General features: G+C 44.0%; 1 pseudogene; it reads left to right on the top strand.

The window, feature by feature from the left end:
* LOC102170219 overlaps window positions 1-19188 on the top strand; it is a 53797-nt pseudogene extending 34609 nt beyond the window's left edge.

The following is a 21849-nucleotide window of genomic DNA, read 5'->3' as shown; positions in this document are numbered from 1 at the left end:
TTGATGAAGGTGAAAGAGGAGAGTGAAAAAGTTGGCTTAAAACTCAACATTCAGAAAATGAAGATCATGGCATCTGGTCCCCTAACTTCTTGGGAAATAGATGGGGAAACTGTGGAAACAGTGTCAGACTTCATTTTTTGGGCTCCAAACTCATTGCATATGGTTGCTGCAGCCATGAAATTAAAAGACGTTTACTCCTTGGAAGAAAAGTTATGACCAACCTAGATAGCATATTTAAAAGCAGAGACATTACTTTACCAGCAAAGGTCTGTATAGTCAAGGCTATGGTTTTTCCAGTGGTCATGTATGGATGTGAGAGATGGACTGTGAAGAAAGCTGAGTGCTGAAGAATTGATGGTTTTGAACCGTGGTGTTGGAGAAGACTCTTGAGAGTCACTTGGACTGCAAGAAGATTCAACCAGTCCATTCTGAAGGAGATCAGCCCTGGGATTTCTTTGGAAGAAATGATGCTAAAGCTGAAACTCCAATACTTTGGCCACCTCATGCAAAGAGTGGACACATTGGAAAAGACTCTGATGCTGGGAGGAGTTGGGGTCAGGAGGAGAAAGGGACCACAGAGGATGAGATGGCTGGATGGCATCACTGACTTGATGGCTGTGAGTCTGAGTGAACTCCGGGAGTTGATGACAGACAGGAAGGCCTGGCGTACTGCGGTTCATGCTGTCACAAAGAATCGGACACGACTGAGTGACTGAATTGAATTGAACTGAACTGATCTTCTTTCCATTTTGTTTTCTCCATATTTGTACAGCCTGGGCCATGTCCTCTCTTATAACCTCATCCATATCCATATCTATGGGCCAAAACAGACTGAGAGCTGTCTGGAGAGAACCAAAGAAGAATGAATTACAAAGACATGAACGAAGGGTTGTGGCCATTGTTACTCATTATGCATGTTCTGAAATAGGATCACATTTCCCTGCCCTTCTGTGTGCCCACCACCCCCAGGTTTGCCATGACCATGGAAGATACTTTGGCCAGTGGAATTTGAGTAGAGGTGATATCTCACTTCCAAATGGAAGTATTACTTTCTGTCTCACTCTCTGGAATGGAGATATAATGACAGAAGCTGGAGTAGCCATGTTAGACTAGTGGTAAGTAGCATATGTGGAAGATGTGACAAGAAAGAAGTGGGCCTTCATCTCTGTGGTGAGACCTGCACTAACATATTATGACAGAGAACTGAAATTCAGTTCAGTTCAGTTCAGTCATTTAGTCGTGTCTGACTCTTTTCGACCCCATGAATTGCAGCACACCAGGCCTCCCTGTCCATCACCAAATCCCAGAGTTCACTCAGACTGACATCCATCGAGTCAGTGATGCCATCCAGTCATCTCATCCTCTGCTGTCCCCTTCTTTTCCTGCCCCCAATCCCTCCCAGTATCAGAGTCTTTTCCAGTGAGTCAACTCTTTGCATGAGGTGGCCAAAGTACTGGAGTTTCAACATTAGCATCATTCCTTCCAAAGAAATCCCAGGGCTGATCCCCTTCAGAATGGAGTGGTTGCAGTCCAAGGGACTCTCGAGTGTCTTCTCCAACACTACAGTTCAAAAGCATCAATTCTTTGGTGCTCAGCTTTCTTCACAGTCCAACTCTCACGTCCATACATGACCTCTGGAAAAACCATAGCCTTGACTAGACGGACCTTTGTTGGCAAAGTAATGTCTCTGTTTTTCAAAATGCTATCTAGATTGAAATTATATTGTATCGAAGACAATGTTATTAAGGTTTGATTACAGTTATTGAACCTGTAACCTAACACTCAGTAAAATAACAGATCTTTGTGTTAGCCTTGTCTTGATATTGGGGTCTGAATGAGACAATATTTATGATGTACACTTACAAGTGAGTCAAGTGACAGCCCTGCCCTCTGAAAGCTGTGCTCTAGTGTGGGATTCAGAAACTGAAACAAGAACAATGCCACATAGCAGGAGAGCTTCAAGATCCTTCCCCTTGGGAGGGGAAACTCAATCAGTCCTGATCTCAGGAGGCTGCTTGAAGCAGGGACAATCCTCTCTCAGTCTCCTCATAAACAGGCCATGGTGCCAAGTTTCATATAAAAGTGATTTATTTCAAATATCTTCCAGAGTGTTTTCCCTTTTGATCCAGTGCTTAAGATACACATTTAAGACATGGTTTGGGAAGACTGCAAATGCCCCAGGGCAACTAAGCCGGTGGGCCACAACTACTGACCTTGAGTGCCCCAGAGCCTGTGATCTACATTAAGAGAAGCACAGAATTGAAAAGCCAGTGTTCTGCTACTACAGAGTAGTCCCTGCTTGCTGAAAATAGAGAAGCCCTGAGCAGCAATGAAGACCTGCTGCTGCTGCTAAGTCACTTCAGTCGCGTCCGACTCTGTACGACCCCATAGATGGCAACCCACCCGGCTCCCCCATCCCTGGGATTCTCCAGGCAAGAACAACGGAGTGGGTTGGCATTTCCTTCTCCAATGAATGAAAGTGAAAAGTGAAAGTGAAGTAGCTCAGTCCTTTCTGACCCTTAGTGACCCCATGGACTGCAGCCTTCCAGGCTCGTCCATTCATGGGATTTTCCAGGTGAGAGTACTGTAGTGGGGTGTCATTGTCTTCTCCACAATGAAGACCTAGTGCTACCAAAATTAAAAAAAAAAAAATTATCCTAGAGAAACCAGTGAGATCCTGGGGGAAGAAGGACATGAAAAAGGATGAAACCAGTCTGGGTCTGATTTCATGCAAGTCGTGGAGAGGGAACCTACAGCCTGTTTTCACAAGGAACTTGGGATATAAGTTGTGCCTCAAACGTGCCCCCACCCAAGGCTAGGGAGCTGGGATTTCACTCTGCCACTAGTGCCTCCTTCTCATCCTTCAACTAACACCCAGCTGGTGTATCCAAGCCCTTGTATTAGATCCTCCAAAGAAAAATCAAAAGTGGCACTAGAAGCAAAAAGACACCAAAGCTCAGGAAAATTCAACCTCAGATAATGTCTAGATTTCTGCACCCAGCCTGCCTTCTCCATCATCATATTTGACATCCTGCGAGTCTAAAGAACTCCATGAGTCTCTACATGTCAGCATTTTTTAACAAAATATTGAGGTTTTAATTTATATAGGAGTGTAGTTGATTTACAGCATTGTATTAATACTAGTTTTATGGGAAATGAATACCATCATACATACATATGTATCCATTGTTTCTTAGATTCTTTTCCCATAGAGGATATTACAGACTATTGAACAGAATTCTTGTGCTGTACAGTAGGTCCTTGGTGATTATCTATTAAATAACATAGTATACATATAGTATACATATATTAATCTCAAACTCTCACACCTCTCCCACCTTTCCACTTTGGTAACTATAATTACTGTTTTGATGGAGGGAAGGGTCTAGGAACTTTTTGGGTGAGGGTCTGTGCCGTGAGGGTGCAGTGGCCAGGGAAGGCAAGCCTGAGAGAGACTCATTTGAGATGATACTAAATGTTGAGAAGGACCTGGCCATGCAAAAAGCTGGGAGAAAAACTTTGTAGATGTGGGAAATAGCCCCTGCTAAGGACCAAAGTAACCAAGCTTAATAAATGGCTACCCTTCCACTGCCAGCCTTCCTTCCATGCTTGGAACTTGGCCTACAGGTCAACAACCATGACTTCATCCCATGCTTCAGTTGTGAGTTATAAGCAATGAGCCATGTCAGCCCCCTGCAAGAAGGGAGAACCTGGGGCTATCACGAGGCTGAATATGCTATGAACTCAGGGACGTGTCCACAAACTCACCAGGAGCATCAGGTGCCAGGGGCAACACCAATGACTCTGACTATCTCCATGTACTTGTTCTCAGGAGTAGAAACACCAAGGAACTGATAGAGCAAAGTAACAAGTATTGACTCTTGTTTCATCTTGTCCCGTGTGATTCCCACGGCCCCTTGACCACACTGCTGTCTGCCCAAAAACTCTTTCCTCTATTCCTTCTTCAAAGGTGGCTTATGAATAACAGCAGCACCTAACTGTGAAGCCTGGTGGCTGGAAGTCAACCCAGAGTCAGCGGGGACCCAGAGATGTCCAGCCTTGTCCTGTGTTTCTATCCCTTTTCTCCAACCAGATTCATAAAACAAAGTCCTGAAAAAACAGAAGTTTGATTGTTACCTTCTGAAGGCCTTTGAAGCTCCAAGGTCTATTTTGAGCATCAAAGAGGGAACATATCCGTTTCATCCAGGCTAGTCTCAGACCCTAGCCTCGCTCAGCCAGGGGTTCCCTCAGTAAATATATGGCACTTATCTAAGTTACCAGAAGGCTGAGAAAGGAATGCATTTCACTTGAATGCAGGTGGATGTTATCGAGTCACCCAAGATCTGTGTTGTGTGAATGAGAAGCGGGAGCTCTTTGGATTTGGAGTTGGGAGTGAGTCAGTCACCACCTGCAGGACTGCCTCCTGGGGTCACTACAGCTGGGCCGCCCCCACTGTGCCTGGAACCCAGAAGAAACAGCCCTGAACTTTTCTTTCCTGCTGCTACAAGAAGGCAAGTCTGCTGATAAAATCGGAATGAGACTTGAGGGGCAAAGGGAAAGGAACTTCCACTCTGGTGCTTGCAGACATCTGAGAGCTACCCAGCAGCGGATGCAATTGAGCTTTCTTTCATCTTTCCCTTCCTTGAAGTCTCCTAGCAGGGGAAGCAGAGTTCCTTGGTCCCAAGTCTTCACTAACTTACCTGCAGGTTTAAGGTGAGTCATACACCCCAGGGTTCAATTTCCCATCTCTTAGATGAGGGAGACTAGGCTTGTTCCAGAACACTTGTTCCAGACTGAAGCTCAGTGCCAATCAGTGAACAAGTGGCTCAGAGGTGGGTGTTGCTGACTATGCTGAGGCTGCCTCTAGTGGGCAGGGGGCTGTAACTGTCTGGTGATGTTCATGGGTCCTGGGCTCAGGACTGGGAGTGGTAGACCAGTTTGCACACAGCTGCTGTGACACTGAGGAACTTAGAGTCCTTTCACACTGGAACTTACCATCATTTGGGTTCTGTGGGATGAGATCAGGTGTTTATAAGTCAGAAGTTACCAATGGGGAAGCTTGTAGATTCCACAGCAGAACCCAAATTAGGATAACTAATCATCTCTCCAAAACAACAACAACAACAACAACAACAACAACAACAAAAACAAAACAAAAAAACCTCTGGGAAAATATATGCCAGGACTATTAGACAAATTCTCTAGTATTTTAAATACTATTTAAAGTAGGTCACCTTTTGGATGACCTGCCATTTGCTCTCTGGCTTGGGATGATACCCACAGTTAGAGTGAAATCAAAGGGTTCCTGGGGGAGGATGTCCCTCTCCCTGAACTCACTAGCAATGAGTACAGCTCTATCCCCTCCACATCTGGAGCAGAAATTAAATCAGGAAGGACACAACCTCCAAGTTTAACAGGAAGACTCAGGTAGGTCTGACTCTCAGGTAGGCACTATTCTTTTCCCAGTATTTCTTCTTTCCTTCCTGGGTCCTGTGCAGCTGCCCACCTCCTGGTTATTGGGTTGTGAATTCCTCCTCCCTTCTCCTGCAAATATCCACGCAGTCTCACTTGTGGCTTCCTCTCTACCCAGGCCTATCCCTCTCCTTCGGATGGCAATAAAGAAGGGAAAATCAAGGAAGGGTTGCCCAGATCATTCTTTTAAAAAATGTCTGCATTCCTTCTCTTTCCAGACCCTGTCTTGAATGATCAAGGTCTCCAACTAGATGCCTCAGCAGCTTAACAGGGGAGTAGAGATGCAGATAGTGTTGGAGATAAGGTTGTCAGGTATGGGGGGGATGGTTTTCAGGTTACAAGAGAAGAGTTGGAAGAAGGAGCATGTGGTCCTCCAACCACTCACTCATCGGGGACCTGCCTAAATCTGTCATCTTGGGCCCCTCAGGATATCACTAAGACAGAAATGTCATTCTATAAACTTCTTACTACAAAACCACTTCAAACATAACAAATATAAGAAAGAAGAGAGTCATGAACCTTATATTTCATCATTCGGCATCAATAACTACAAAGCTAACCTCTTAGTCCCACAGGTTGTCATAAACCAGAGACTATACAACATCAATGTTGTGGATAATTGAGTTCCTGGTGAAGACATTCTTGACTTACATCAGGTCTTTCTCTTCTTGCTATGTTCTCATTTGTGGTGGGGGAAAGGAAGAAGGAAGAGGGAGAATGAGAGAGAAAAAGAGGGAGAGGGTAATCCCATCTAGAGGGACACCATCAAAACCCCATGTAAACTTAGTACCTCCCAAAGGCTCTACTTCCTAATACTATCAATTGGGAGTTAAGAGTGGACACAATTCAATCCATAGCAGCTATGCAGATCTGTTTTTAAACCAAGACAGACCCTCATTTCATTCACTCTTTTACTCCTTGTTCGTTTTTCCTGAAGAGTTTTATGGACATGATGAACATTTCACAAAATATATATAATGAGTATTTGGGATAAAATGATAGGATGTGAAAAAAATGCTCATTTGTTCCCAATAAAAATGACATCTAATATCCAGTCCATGTACGAATTTCCCCGATTCTCAAAAAGCAGTTCACAGTTTATTGAAAGAATGTTGTCATATGTTGCACTTGGTTGTTCTCCTTTGGGACTAAATAACTGTTTCCCAATTTTAATGTCATTTTTTTTTTTTCAGAAACTGGGCAGAAGCAGGGTGGTTTGTCTTACAGAATATTCCTCCTATTGGGTTTAGAGCAGGAGTCCACAATACCAGCACAGTAGTCAGGACTAGTAGCAGTCCTTGGTCTATTAGGAACCAGACCTCCACAGCAGGAGGTGAGCTGCAGGCCAGTAAGTGAGGCTTCATCTATACTATAGCTGCTCCCCTACACTCTCTCATCACCCCCAGAAGGGACACTCTAGCTTGTTTTCCTGGAACTGTTTGTAGTTACATAACATATGCTTAATAGAAACAAAAATAGCATAAATATTGATGATTATTTTCCTTTCTCATTGCTTGGAATGGTGAGTTGGTGCCTCAGGAATCTATGACAGTGACAGATTAGATGTTGCCTATTAACATTTGGACACATTCGGCCACTTAAAATTAAATTTTAGAAAACTAAGATCATGGGATCCAGCCCCATCCTTCATGGCAAATAGAAGGAAAAAAGGTGGAAGCAATGACAGATTTCTTCATCTCAGCCTCTAAAACCACTGTGGATGCTACCTGAAGCCATGAAATCAGAGGACAATTGCTTCTTGGCAGGAAAGCTATGAGAAACGTAAACAGTGTGTTGAGAAGCAGAAACATCACTCTGTCCAACAAACTGGTAGATATTTGGCCTTTTCATTTGGATTCCTCAACTTTCTGTCCAGTCCCCATTGGTCTTTGAAGCCCCTTAGCTTTCTGGTCCTTCACGATTCCCAAGATTATTTTGTGCATTCCTTTACCATGTCCTGAAATCAGCCATCTCTTTAAGAATCCATGTATCGTCTGATGGGAAATGTATTTAGAAGCTACATGTTAAACCTCAGAATAGTCACTGTTATCAAGTTGTCATTGCTTGTAGGCTCTACACTGGTCAGAGTAGGAAGTACACATTTTCATTTAAAAAAAAAAAAGAATGAATAAAACTATTTGTTACAAACTTGCTTTCAGTTCCAGATTAAGACAGCAGGGTTTTAATTAAACTTCTTTATGGTATGTGTGAACCTCCTTTTCTAGCCACTGAAAGGCTTACTTCAGAACATTAGTTTTAAGTATTGCCTTGCTTTTACCTGTTAACATGCATATGATTCTGTCACAATAACAGAAGTTATGAGAAACAGTATATTGTTGAATATAGTTTCAGATTTCTTTCCTGTTTGTCTCTTGATTTTCTTTGGTTTTGTTTTGGATGGGCAGTATTCTTGTTTTTCCTCAGAAGATATTCCACGCTGAATGTAGTCACAATTCTGAATTTTAAAGCCACTTATGTAGTGTGTTGTTATGCATCACCAACTTGATGCAATTAGATTTATCAGTCTCTTTGTTCTCAATTTGTTCATTTTAGTTCAGTCCTTTCAGTTGTGTCCATGTCTTTGCAGTGCCATGGACTGCAGCATGCTAGGCTTCCCTATCCATCACCAACTCCTGGAGCTTACTCAAGCTCATGTCCATCGACTCGGTGATGCCATCCAAACATCTCATCCTGTCTTCCCCTTCTCTTCCTGCCTTCAATCTTTCCTAATATCAGGGTCTTTTACAATGAGTCAGTTCTTCCCATCAGGTGGGCAAATAATTGGAGCTTCAGCTTCAGCATCATTCCTTCCAGTGAATATTCAGGACTGATTTTTTTTTTTTTTTTAGGATGGACAGGTTTGATCTCCTGCAGTCCAAGGAACTCTCAAGAGTCTTCTCCAACACCATAGTTTAAAGGACATATATGTGTGTCATTTGTCAGTGACGTCATATTCCCCCTGTTGGGATTTAACCACCAGAACTGAATTTAAACAACATACAAAAATGAGGATTAAGTCACAGTGCTCCATCTAAACACACCCGGCAACAGGAGAGTTTCCTGTTTTATTCAAGGGACAGGCATGGATAGATCTCATACAGGAATAGGCCCTGGAAGTCCTGCATGAGTCATTAAATGCGATTGTCTTTACTTTGGCTGCCACAGTAGTTTCGTCTTCTTTGAGTGGGAAGACATTTCAATTTTTTTTTTCTTTTGTATGTTTGTTTTGGCAGACAAAATTTTTCATGACATAGACCCTAGGGGAAATTACATCAGAAATATATCCATTTATCTTCAGCAGTTAAATTTTGTTGGTTTGTATGCCCCTGATGTTCTTTCTTTATAAATAGAAAGGAAACACACATGTTGAATATGCATTCAGTGTCTTTTTAAATCAAATGACATGAATTAAACTCCTCTCTGTCCCCAATGCACTCCCAACTCTAGGTGAGAAATAAAAACCTGCAGAGACTGAAGGCTGATTCCAGCACATCTCTGTGGAGATTTCATTCCCATTGTTTTCTTTTTTTTGAAAAAAAAAAAAAAAAAGTTGCTACCATTAAAATCAGCAGATTGTACATAAATATTCAAACTTCTGATTCTCTTGAAAACATGGCCAACTGGCCTGCTTTCCAGCATGGGTGAAGTGGAAGAAAGGCTGCTCCCAGCGGCAAAGCCTGTGCAGCCCATGGTTCAACATGGCCACCTAGTCTTATTATCATATCTCCTGCCTCTGGGGCCCATGACTTTGTGAGAACTAGACTACTAGCACTCTTAAGATAAAGATTACTTTTGTCTTCATCAACCTTGACTTTGAAATCTTTAAGCCAGAGCCTAGCACACAGTTCTTCCTTGTACATTTGTTGGATGCTATAAAATATCTTGTGGATGCATATGACATTTCTCCCAATACTGAAAAAATGGAAATGAAGTATGGCTCTGCCCTAAATCTTTGACATAGACTGGCAATATAGGTGCCCCTGATGTCTGCCATTAGACCCACTACCTAAAACCAATTGTGTGTCCCTGGGCTGTCCCTGAAGTCTTCACTTGGCCATTTGACAACTTATCCTCCTAGCAATCTCCTCTCCATTGAAAAAAGTAATGCATATCTCATGACGTAGCTAGAAGATGACATGAAATGACGAATGTCGAGCATGGCCCTTAGTATCCATTTTTATGATGTTTTTAGCAGTTTTTTCCTCCAAGTAGGCATGATTCTCCATCTTCTTAGATGTCCATGCAGATCAGTTTGATTTTCCAGTCAATCTTCAAGGAAGAGGTTACAGTTCAATTCTCTTTATTCTGAGAAGCTTCAAAGTCCACTCACCAAGGACACTGATGAAGATAAAGATTTTATCGAGACCTTTGTGTTTTCTTCAGACCTATTATTGGCCTAAAGGGCTAAACTAGACCATGCCAGAGCATAGGTAACTAAGGGCTCCCAGTCACCACTACATGCTAAGAACCTGAACTTCCCCGAGTCCTCGGAGCCAGGAAAGAAACATGACGTGGCTTGTCCTTCTCGGGCCAGTGACCTCCTCAGATTGCAGAGTCATGTATGGATGGAGACTGTAAGCCACATCATCTTCCTTTCTGTGATTTTTCTTTCAATCTGATTATTCTCCTACTCATCAGGTTTAGGATGGAATGGAATATTTCCCTGACAATCTTAAAGTTCAACCCTTTCCTACTAAGTACTTAACTATAGGAAATGTGGGACCCAAGGTTCTTGGTGTAGATTTGCATATTTACACAACTCTGGGGTCCAGTCAGGTCATGACCTATTGAAACTGGAACGCCTTGCAATTGTTCAGTGAACAGTCAATGCAGATGTAGGTGTGGTCTTGTGGAATAACATTTTTCTACCTTTTATTTAGCATGACTTCTTTGTTCCCTCTCTACTTCACTGTGTATATGTCTATGTCTGCATCTCTGTATCACTGTCATTTATCTCTCCATCCCTTTGGAAGTCTCTGTGAGTGGATTTCTCTCTGTGGTGTTTTCTTTTAACTTTCTACATTTCCTGAACTTGTTCCCTATCTCCTGGATTCTTCTTTCAACTCTCTTCTCTTTCAACTTGGAGAAACATTGAGAGAGCTACTTATACACTGTTTTATATCTGACAAGCAGTGTGACCACAGCCAATTCACAAACTTCTTGCATTTCAAATTCCTCCCTTGTAAAAGAGGATAGGAATCCCCCTCTACCTCCTTCCCTGAGCTTCTATGAGAAGGATACAGGGGATGGCAACAGCAATGCCAACGGCTGCCATTGTTCAGAGTTCCTATTTATCAGGTACCTTATATCCATCACTTTACTTATCCCCAATATATTCTATTTGGAGGGTTTGAATCATTACATTCCATCATTTTATCGAAGGGGAGAATGAGACCCCACATGGTCATATGGCTAACTCAGTATTATAGAACAGAATCTTTATTCAAACCTACTTCTTTGCCATGGAATATGCATACAATTCTTATAATAAGGTGACTCATAATAATGATGAGAAAATACTCAGTGCTGTTACAATGACAGTTATAGCTTAACACTAATAGTTAATTGTAGCATCTTCTTTGTTTTCTTTGTCAAATGTTCGGTGAAAGAATACCTTTAAGGAAAGTGAAGACCATGAAAAATACCTTCAGTGAAAAAAAACATTATGAACAATTTCCTCAAGGAACATGCTTACAGACTGTCTCAGATTTCTTCTTGTGGCTCTAATATAACTATTTACCCCCTAAGGAACATCATGCATGTGTTTCGGGAGGTGATCCAAGGGCCCCCTGGTGCTCTAGCCTAGCACTGGGGCTCATCCGGAGATGCCACGTGAGATGTTGGGGCTGGGGCACCTGCAAAAGTCAGAAACACTGGGCAACCGGGTCCCCACGCAGAGGGAGAAGGCAATATCATTCTCAACTCTTGTCTTGGTGACTGAGCCCAGAAATTACCAGATGGCAGGCAAACATTCATTTCTGTGTCAAAGATGTGCCATTAGTTTGAGGGATATTGTTCCTTATGAGCAGAAGGCAATGGCAACCCACTTCCATCCTCTTGCCTGGAAAAACCCAAGGATGGAGAGGCCTGGTAGGCTGCAGTCCATAGGGTCACCAAGAATCAGACATGACTGAGCAACTTCATTTTCACTTTTCGCCTTCGTGAATTGGAGAAGGAAATTGCAACCCACTCCAGTGTTCTTGCCTGGAGAATCCCCAGGACGGTGGAGCCTGGTGAGCTGCTGTCTATGGGGTTGCACAGAATCCGGAACTACTGAAGTGACTTAGTAGCAGTAGCAGCCGCAGTTGCTTCTGAACTAAGGCAGTCAACTAGTTACAGACAAAGAGTGAACCATCTCTGATCAGAAGGTAGAACCGACTGCAAAGCAATTGTGAATAACCAGGCAGAGGAATTCAGTTTCCACAGATGCGACAACCACAGCAGTAAAAAGTTACTGAACCTGTATTCCATGTAAGGCCATCAGAATCTAACACAGTGGTTACTGTTTTTAGATTAGAAAAAGGGTTTATTTTGTCTTCAAGAATGCCCATGCCAGCCTGAGAGAGAGGCAAAGAGTGAAAACATGTCACATGAAAGTGTCACTTGTTTGTTGTTGATTCGATGTGGTCAGAATTTAAAGGGAGTGGCTGGGGTTGATCTAGAAGGACCTCTTGGAGAAAAGAGTGCTAAGGCTCTGTTTGAAGAGACTACAGAGTTTCTCAAATGAAGGCACCAGGACTTCCCTGGGTGTCCAACGGTCCTAAAGGTCCAGTGGTTATGCCTCTGTGCTTCCAATGCAGGAAGAACCACTTCAACACCTCGTCATAGAATCAATATCCTGCATACAATGTAGCATATGAAAAAAATATCAAAAACAAGCACCTCTGTGATCAATTCTATGAGCTTCACAGTGGTTGGAAAGTGATCTCAAGAGATATATAGCACCCAGATGGAGACATCAGTGTGTGACTAGAGGGTAGCCAGTTCTGCACTAACCCACTCCCTCCTTCTTCCTGTAGATGCTCTTTGACGGTAACATCACTATTGGAACACCCCCCCCCCCCGCCCCAGGAATTCCAGATTATCTTTGACACAGGCTCATCTGACTTGTGGGTGGCCTCCCTCTTTTGCCCCAGTCCAGCCTTTTGTGAGTATGGACACCTCATGCCCGACCATCTTTCACTTGCCCTGTCACCCTGTTTCCACCCTTGGCACTTGATGACACTCATGTCTTGTGTCTGCAGCTACACAAGTTAGGTTCAGACATTACAAGTCTTCCGCCTCCCAACCTACCCAAGAGACCTTCAGGATCGCCTACGGATCTGGGAGCATGAAGGTATTTCTTGTTTATGACACTATTTGGGTAAGATGTAAAGAGAAGTTGAGTCACTACTGGCTGCGGAGTGATACCTGCTTGCAAAACAGATGCAGGACCATCTTGCAGGACCCTTCCTAGCCTGACTCCCATAGACATTGGCCATCCTACTCACAGGATCCTGTCCGTGGGAAGGCAGTGCCCATGGTGACACAAGAGCAGATGGATTAGCTAACCCAGAGAGTGGCTTGAGGTGTGGACTTGCAGCTCCTCTGCCCACGGGCAGTTCAAGGTTCATTTTGCTGGGAGCGAGAAGAGGGGGAAAAACACCCATGTTTATATTCACAGACTGTTCCTGGCATTTCAGATAATAATTGGTTTAATCCTGCAACAACGCCACACAGCAAGTCATCTGATTAGCTCATGAGACATATGAGGAAACTGAAGAGCAGACAGCAAGGGCTTTGCTGAGGTCACACATGTGGAGAGCAGAGATGTGGTCCCTTCTGAGTGTGGGGCCCTTTGGACAGTAGGGGTCACAGGCCAGCGGAGCCAACTCTGGGTGACCTGAAACCACACCCTTAGAACTCCCAGGCTTTGATTTTCTTGAAAAATGATAATCTGGACAAGGAGAAACCCATTATGCTTCAGCACAGTGTCCTCTGAGTGTGTCTGAGTACTCAGGTTGCAGGAGGTAGGACAACTTCAGAAGATATAGTGGGTGGAGCCCAGCCAGGTGACTCAGCTTCTAACCTCCTCTGTGCCACTCATTAGCCAGGAACCGACCTTAGTCTGGATCTCAATCACTTCTAGACTCGATTTCTGCCTCTGTACATGGGGACCTTATTAGGGCCTTGATAGGTGGACCAGCACAGCTCGCAGACACTGCTGTTGTTACTGTCCTCCAAGGATCCCCCCACTATCTTCTCTCTACACATGCAGGACGAAAGGCAGTGTGGTGATGTTTGGTGGGGTGGGTAAATCCTACTTCCAGGGAGCGCTCAACTGGATATCATTGATCAAAGTGGGTGACTGGAGTGTACACATGGACTGGTAATCTCATCCTCTGAGAGTCAGTCCGAGTGATGCTCCCACTACTGTACGTGGACACAGGCAGACACACACAAATACATTCTCATACACACAGTCACACAAACATATACACCACCCACAACAACACACACAGACACACAGACACATGGAAACACACAAGAAAACATATATAAGCATAAACAGAGACACCTATAAACATGGATAGCTAGTCAGAGCCACACAAGCACTCACAGAAACACATAGAAAAACACATATAAACACATATACAAACAAAAGCACAAGCAGATAGATATGCAAACAACCAATGGGTTCATAATCCTCAGGCCTTCTGACCAGGGGTCTGATGAGGGTCTTAAACGGGTCTGGAGACGTCTGTGCAGCTGGGAGAGGATTGCACCTACTGCCTTGTGAGACATGGAGCATGGATGGAAGACTTTACAGTGTGTTGAACAGAAGATCAGAGAGAATTTCTCCAACATGAAGAGAGATATAAGGTGACCAACTTTCCGGGGCTAGCTGGGACAATGGAAGTTCTCATTACAGATAAATGCCAGTTTGAAAATAGGGAAAGTCCTGAGCAAATGGGGAGAACTGGCCTCCTAAGGGATCAATGAGTGAGAAGTGTAGAGAGATTTGCTGAAGTATTAAGATGTGAAAGCAACTAATGAAAAAGACACCACAGGTGCATGGGCACACAGTGGGTTAGGGGCTATAACAGAGAATCAGGAATGTGGGATCCAGGAGTGACCTGAGGACAAGAGGCATAATTGATAGGATTCTGTGTGATACCCTCAGACAAAAGCTGACCTGTCCTTTGGAGTTTCTGTGGGCTAGTCATGTATTTCCTGGCGAGGGTCTCAGGGTCTGAGCTGGTTGTAGGAGCAGTGCTGGCAGACACCCTATTTTAGAGGAGCCCCTCTCTCCCACCACTATGAGAATCTGCTGCCCTCGTGAATCTCCATCTTCACTCTTCAATTGACCCGTTATTTGTTCCCCACCAGATACAGCTCTCTGGAAGTTTCTCAATCATTATTCTCAAGTCTTCATTCACTCACTAAAAAGACAAGCCTTGGGCATCAACTGTGTGCCAGGCACTTTAGAGAAGCAATGAGAATAAAACTTGCCCTCACATCTAAGAAGGCAGATGCACAGGAATTGAGACACACACACAGTGAATTGTGACTTTGGTACATGCTAAACATGAGGAAGTGTCTACAGAGACTGTCAAGAAAGGAGACTGATAAACACCCAGGGAAAGACTTCCCTGAAACCATGACAATTAAGCTGGAATCTGGAAGATGAGAAGAAATTTGCCAGTCAAAGGGGAGCGGCCTGCTTTAGGAAGGAAGACCAGCTTGTGGCAAAGTGCAAAAGAGCCTGGTGTATTCAAGTACTACATTCAAGAATGTCAAGGAAGGTGCCGTGTCAGGAGCAAAGGAAAAGAAGGCAAGAGACAAAGGGCTGTTTAGAAGACATTCAGGAAGGGGGCAGCTCTGGGGAGACTCAGAGTGACCTTGATGCCTGCTTTGTCACACTGTCTCTCATCATCTCCATGAAAAGAAAGGTTATTGTTTGTTCTGGCAGCTGCAAGGCCCTTGTGGATACCAGGACATCACTGATCCTTGGCCCAAGAAGACTGGTCAGTAACATCCAGAAGCTCACTGGCGCCATGCCATGGGGTTCCGAGATGAAAGGTCATGCCCCAGGCTCACTCCAACTCTCCAACCACAAGAAGGATCTCCAGGGCCAACCTCTCTCCCTTTCTCTCTAACAGCACTACATTTCATGTTCTGTGGTCCATACCCTGTCCTCTATTATCTTCACCATTAATGGTATCAACTACCCTGTCCCAGCTCAAGCCTCCATCAACAAGGTGAGGGGAGAACCCTGACGGGTGGTTCTCTAATAGGAACTTGCAGGAAACCTTGGGCTGCTGCTGGGAGGAGGGCTCCCTCTTCAGGCCTTCTCGCACTATTGCAGAAGCTGCTGAGCCCTGGGGCTGGCCAGAGTCTCCTGCAAGACGAATCACTTGAGAGTAAAGGGCCGTCTGGGACATTGATCATCCTGAAATAAATGTGGACACACCACACGGTGCTGGCATGGTGGGAGTCACAAGGAGAGGTGAACACTCAGGTGCTCAGTCCTCAAAGAGTTTCAGTTCTATCTGAATCCTCAGACGGATGAACCTGGAAAGTCAGCTCTAGCAGTCCTTGAAATAAGTCATGTGACATGGAGAATGGCTATGGACAGTCCCAGTGTGCTGTCCCAGCATAGGGATTAACAGTCTCTCTTCCCTTCTCTCAGTTTTCCTAGCTTGGATGATAAATTACATTGTCACCCTAGTTCTCAGATGCATCTTCCCCTGGCTCTGGTCGGGTGCCCCCTTTGTGAGTCAAGTTACCTGACCCCTCTGTGGGGAGGCTTGATGCTAATGTGAATAAAGGATGCACAGTGACTACTCAGCCCCAGCACAGGGTGGAGGATTCATGTCAGCTCCCTAGGGGAGTTCAGAGCTGGCTGATGGGCTCCGAGAAGGCTTTGAGGAAGGGAGGGAATGTCAGGAATTCTAAAACTGTAAACTCATGAAGCCATTGGAGGGTTGGTTGGTTCTAGGGAAAACTGCACTGGATTCCATGCAAATGGCATCCCATGGTGCTCTGCATTGGGACACTGGGGACTTACTCGGGGTGATGAGGGCTACGGACTGACTGGTGGGCATGGGGAACCAGAGTACATTACCCACCCAAGCCTGGAGTGGCCAAAGTGGGTGAGTGTGGGCCGAAGGAGGATTCCCAGAGTTCCTAAGTTAAGTCTTCAAGAAGGTGTTTTGGGCACTGTTGGATAACCAACAATGAATTAATGTGTAGCCTGGGGAATTCCACTCAGTTATATGACAGCCTGGATGAGAAGGGTATCTTTGGGACCAAGATACATGGATACATATGATGGAGTCACTTTCCTATCCAGCTGAAATTCAGAATATGGTTAATCAGCTATACTCCAATACAAAATAATTTTAAAAAAATAAAGTATGGATTGTGGGGACGCAGGAGGAGGACCAGCATTCTCTGCAGAGAAAACAAGGAGGAGTCACAAGGAAAGAATCAGGGAGAGAGGGGAACTATGGACATACTTTTTCTTTTATGAAAATTTTATTGAACTGTGGCTAATCTTCAGTGTTGGGTTAATTTCTGCTGCATAGCAAAGTGACTCAGTTATACGCATACAGAAAAATATATATCTTATTTTTTTCATGTCGTTTATGACTGGTTATTTAATATATTTCCTTATGCTCTGCAGTAGGACTTTGTTTATCATTCCTCTGTGTCCCCAACTCTGAGTACTCCACTCCTCCACACCCGTCCTCATGGAAACCTCATGTCTTGGCCCTTTTTGGTTGTGGATGAACTCTCATATTCCCTGCTGATGGGAAAATTACTGGGGTCCAGCCCCGGTGGATCCAGGATAATTCGAAGCGGGGACGGCTTGGTGAGAGAGATGTATAGATTTAGAGAGAGATAAACAAAGAGTTTGCAGTTAAGAAAATAGAGGAGAGAAAGAGGCTGTATTCCTTGGTTTACATGGAAAGCTAATAAAACCTTGAGACAAGAGGTTTGCACCATCTACCTAGGCCACCGGCGCCTGCTTGAATAGTGAAAGGTGCCCCGCCTTGGGCTCCCTCTTGCATGGGTCTTGGAAGCCAGGGCAAGTAAGTAGACATGGCAAGTGTCCACGTCCCAGATGGGAATTCAGCCAGAAAATAGAGTAAAGGAGACACGGGGGAACCAATCTTTCCAGTGACTGTCCAATCCTTTATTGTCTGGAAAAGCTTTTTATACTTTTGGTTGTACAAAGAGATCAATGCTGCTGCTGCTGATGCTAAGTCACTTCAGTCGTGTCTGACTCTGTGTGACCCCATAGATGGCAGGCCATCAGGCTCCACCATTCCTAGGATTCTCGAGGCAAGAACACTGGAGTGAGTTCCCATTTCCTTCTCCAATGCATGAAAGTGAAAAGTGAAAGTGAAGTCGCTCAGTTGTGTCTGACTCTTAGCCACCCCATGGACTGCAGCCCACCAGGCTCCTCCACCCATGGGATTTTCCAGGCAAGAATACTGGAGTGGGGTGCCAATGCCTTCTCCGATAAAGATCAATGGATAGTACAAAATTATGTAGCATGAGCAGCCCTGACTCTTATCAAGACCAGGCTTTCTCTCTGCATACCTAGCTGTATACACAGGTCTTAGGTGATTTACAAAATTTTCTGGCCAGAAGGCCTATTAACATTTTATGGCCCTTTTCTGATAAGGATCTGTCAACCAGAAAACTTATTTGCCTTAATAGTGTTGTTCTTCCCAAAGTCTGGTGCCACTGTCAGAAAGCACTAAATAAAGTTACATTCTTACATAGCAAGGACACAACAATTTGTAACAAGGAAAGAGGAGTACAGTGATTTATAACAAAGAGAAAGTTCATTAAGTCAAAAGTCTAGTGTTGCTAACATCAAAAACTACTATATCCCTTTTTCTATATACCAGTTCCATTGATTAGTATCCTTCAGGTGCCTAAAAGATAAATAACATGGAGGCCTGGCAGCAGTCATTGACTCAACAGTGAAACCCATTACCAATATAATTTTTTGCTTTTTTAGAAAAGGCTCTATATCTTTAAGATGCTTTAAGCTTCATGCCTCTCATGGTTGGGGGGTCATAAGCAATCACATGTGTAGTTGTAAAATCCAGACAGACGGGTCAGATAAGTTAGAAAGCTATCAGAGGGGTTTAAGTCAAGACATTCTTTTTATATGCAGGAGACTGTTAGCTGGAGCTCTAAGTTAACTCTCTCCAGAGAAAGGTGGTCGGAGATAGCCCTCTGTTATGTCAGAAGAGTGGAAACCACAGTACAATAAGCAGGCAGACTCTGGTTTTGGGGGTAGATGTTAGAGAAAATTCAATGAGGCTCCCTTAAGGCCCGACTCACCTTTACCTGTTGGACCCCTTAACCTCATGACCATTGCCACAGGCAGGACACCTTGTGCTGGGTCCCAGCAGAAAATCCCATGATACATACCAAAAGAGGGAAATAGAACCAATAATTATTCTGGGTCTAGATATTTGTGGGAGTCGCACGTAAGGGTTGAGGCTGACTGGTGTGTGTCTCTGACTCCCCCAGGATTCTAGAGGCCACTGCTATACCACCTTTCAAGAAAACAAAGTGAGGACATCTACAGAGACCTTGATCCTCAGTGACATCTTCCTGAGGCTATATTTCTCAGTCTTTGATAGAGAAAATGACAGGTTGTCCTGGCATAGGCAGTATAAATGCTTGGAGTGGTTCAGAAATCAATAAGGTCCTCCAAGCAAACACTAAATCACACTTAGGGTACTCCTGCCCAAGATGCCAGTGAACTGTATTAGGTGGTCTGCACATCCTATTGTCAATAAAGAATAAAAGGTTTCACTCATAATGGTGCTGAAACAAATGTGTGCCTCTGTTTGTGTCTGGGAGTTGTACAATGATAGGGAAGCATTTAGAACAAAGTCTGAATCACAGTTGAGAGGAGCCCACCTCCAACTGGCTTCAAGGAAAGGGGAGAATCATTGAAATGATTCTTGGAATCTAGGACCCAAGAATCAGAGTAAATACAAAGATCTCTGTAACTGGACCAAGAGATCAGAAGTCATCATTTCACACTCTCACACTTTCATTCCCTCTTTTGATGTTCTTAGCCTGAAAACTTTCTTCGTTGAGGCATCTGCACCTAGTGATGGAGTCCAAGCTACTTGCCCTAGGGTTTTATATCTTGAAGGCATCCTTAGTAAGGAATGAAAAGATTGAAGACATCAGAGTTCAAGGGTGTTCTCTGAATGACCCATCTCAGATCACATGTACAGTCCTAGATTAGCCATCCTTGCAGGGCCATGGGGTCCTATGATTGACTTTACATGGTCTTGTGACCCTGACCTAGCAGCACACATGATTGTCAATTTCCTCCAGAACTACATGACTGAAGCTGGGGAGAGGCAGCCCAAAGAAAGCAACGGGGAGATAGTCTAGGCCAAAGAAGAGTTTGTATGACCCACCAACTCCACCACCCCCTCATTCAGAGGAATTATAAGGGGTAATAAAACAGACTCACTTCATCCCATCTCAGATGAACTTATCACTGGGCTTCTCCTCCAGCGGAGTTGGGGTGAAGTACTTCATGGAGAGCTGGTTCCCTTTTTACCCACACCAAGTCACGAGGTCACTACGGCATATGCCTGCCCTGCCCTTTCCATTCCTACTGGGTAAGTGATGGCTCCAGTGGATCCCTGAGTGATCCCCCTCCTCCAGGGCCCAGAATGCCCTTTCCATGGCATCCAGTGCTGCTGGGGAGAATGCAACGCATGTATAGGGAGACCCACGATACACAGAGCCTTCAGCCTTTCTGAGCTTTTCCATGGGTGGGGCTAAAAAACTGTTTGTTGGAGCTGCCATGGTTAGGCACTTTTGCTGTGGAAACATCCGTTCTTTCCACCTGGAGGCCCTCAGTAGATGCCTCGGCTGAGACAGCAAGGGTCAGATGTTGATTTCCTTTCAGATTGACTGGTTTGATCTTGTTGTATAAGGGACTCTCAAGACTCTTCTCAAGCACCACAGTTCAAAAGCTCAATTCTTTGGCATTCACCGTTTCTTATGGTCCAGATATCACATCTGTACCCGATTACTGGAAAAACCATAGCTTTGACACTATAGACCTCTGTAGCAAAGTGAGTCTCTGCTTTTTAATATACTGGGCAGGTTTTTCATAGCCTTTCTTCCTTCCAAGGAGCAAGTGTGTTTTAATTTTGTGGCTGCCGTCAAGGTCCATAGTGATCTTGGAGCCGAAGAAAATAAAATCTGCCACTGTTCCCACTTTTCCCTCATCTATATGCCATGATGTGGTGGGACTGGATGCCATGAGTGGGGAGTGTCTTTTTGTGAATAGTTTTTTGAACGTTGAGTTTAACCTAGTTTTTTCATCTCCTCTCATCATCTAGAGGCTCTTTAGCTCTTTTTTGCTTTCTGCTATTAGGGTAGTGTTATCTTCATATCTGTGGATGTTGATACTTCTACCAGTAATCTTGATTCCGGTTTGGGATTTATCCAGACCAGCATATTGAATGATATATCCTACATATAAGCTAAATATCCAGAGTAAGAATGTTTACCTTGTCATTCTCCTTTCCCAATTTCAAATCTTTCAGCTGTTCCATGTCTGATTCAAACTGCTGCTTTTTGACCTACATAGATACTTGTTAGGAGGTAGGTAAGGTGATATGGAACTCCCATATCCTTATGAATTTTCCACACTTTGTTGTGGTCCACACAGTGAAAGGATTTAGCATAGTCAGTGAAGCAGATAGAAATGTTTTTTTCTGGGATTGCCTTGCTTTCTCTATGATCCAATGGATATTTGCAATTTGATCTCTTGTTCCTCAAACCAGTTTGTACATCTGCAAGTTCTCAGTTCATGTACTGTTAAACTTAGCTTGGACAATTTTGAGCATTACCTTGCTATCAAGTGAGATGAGCACAATGGCATGATAGGTTGAACATTCTCTGGAAATGTCTTTCTTTTGCATTGGAATGAAAACTGACCTTTTCCAGCACTGCGTCCACTGATGAGTTTTCCAAATTTGCTGACTTATTGAATGCAGCACTTTTACAGCCTCATTCTTTAGGAATTTTAAATAGCTCAGCTGGAATTCCGTTGCCTTACTTAGCTTTTCTTGTAGTGATGCTTCCTAAAGCCCACTTGACTTCATATCCCAGTATATCTGGCTTTATGTGAGTGATCCCAGCATCAACCCTATCCCATTCATTGTGATCATTTTTGTATAGATCTTCTGTGCATTCTTGCCACCTCTTCTTATTCTCATCTGCTTCTGTGAGGTCTTTGAATTTTCTGTACTTTATTGTGCCCATCTTTGCATGAAGTGTTCCTCTGGTATCTCCACTTTTCTTGAAGAGATCTATACTCTTAAC

The sequence above is a fragment of the Capra hircus genome, chromosome 29, assembly GCF_001704415.2.
Source record: "Capra hircus breed San Clemente chromosome 29, ASM170441v1, whole genome shotgun sequence".
In the NCBI taxonomy this organism is placed as follows: Eukaryota; Metazoa; Chordata; class Mammalia; order Artiodactyla; family Bovidae; genus Capra; species Capra hircus.
Note: the sequence above shows the minus strand (reverse complement) of the source record. Positions and strands in the feature narration are given on the sequence as shown.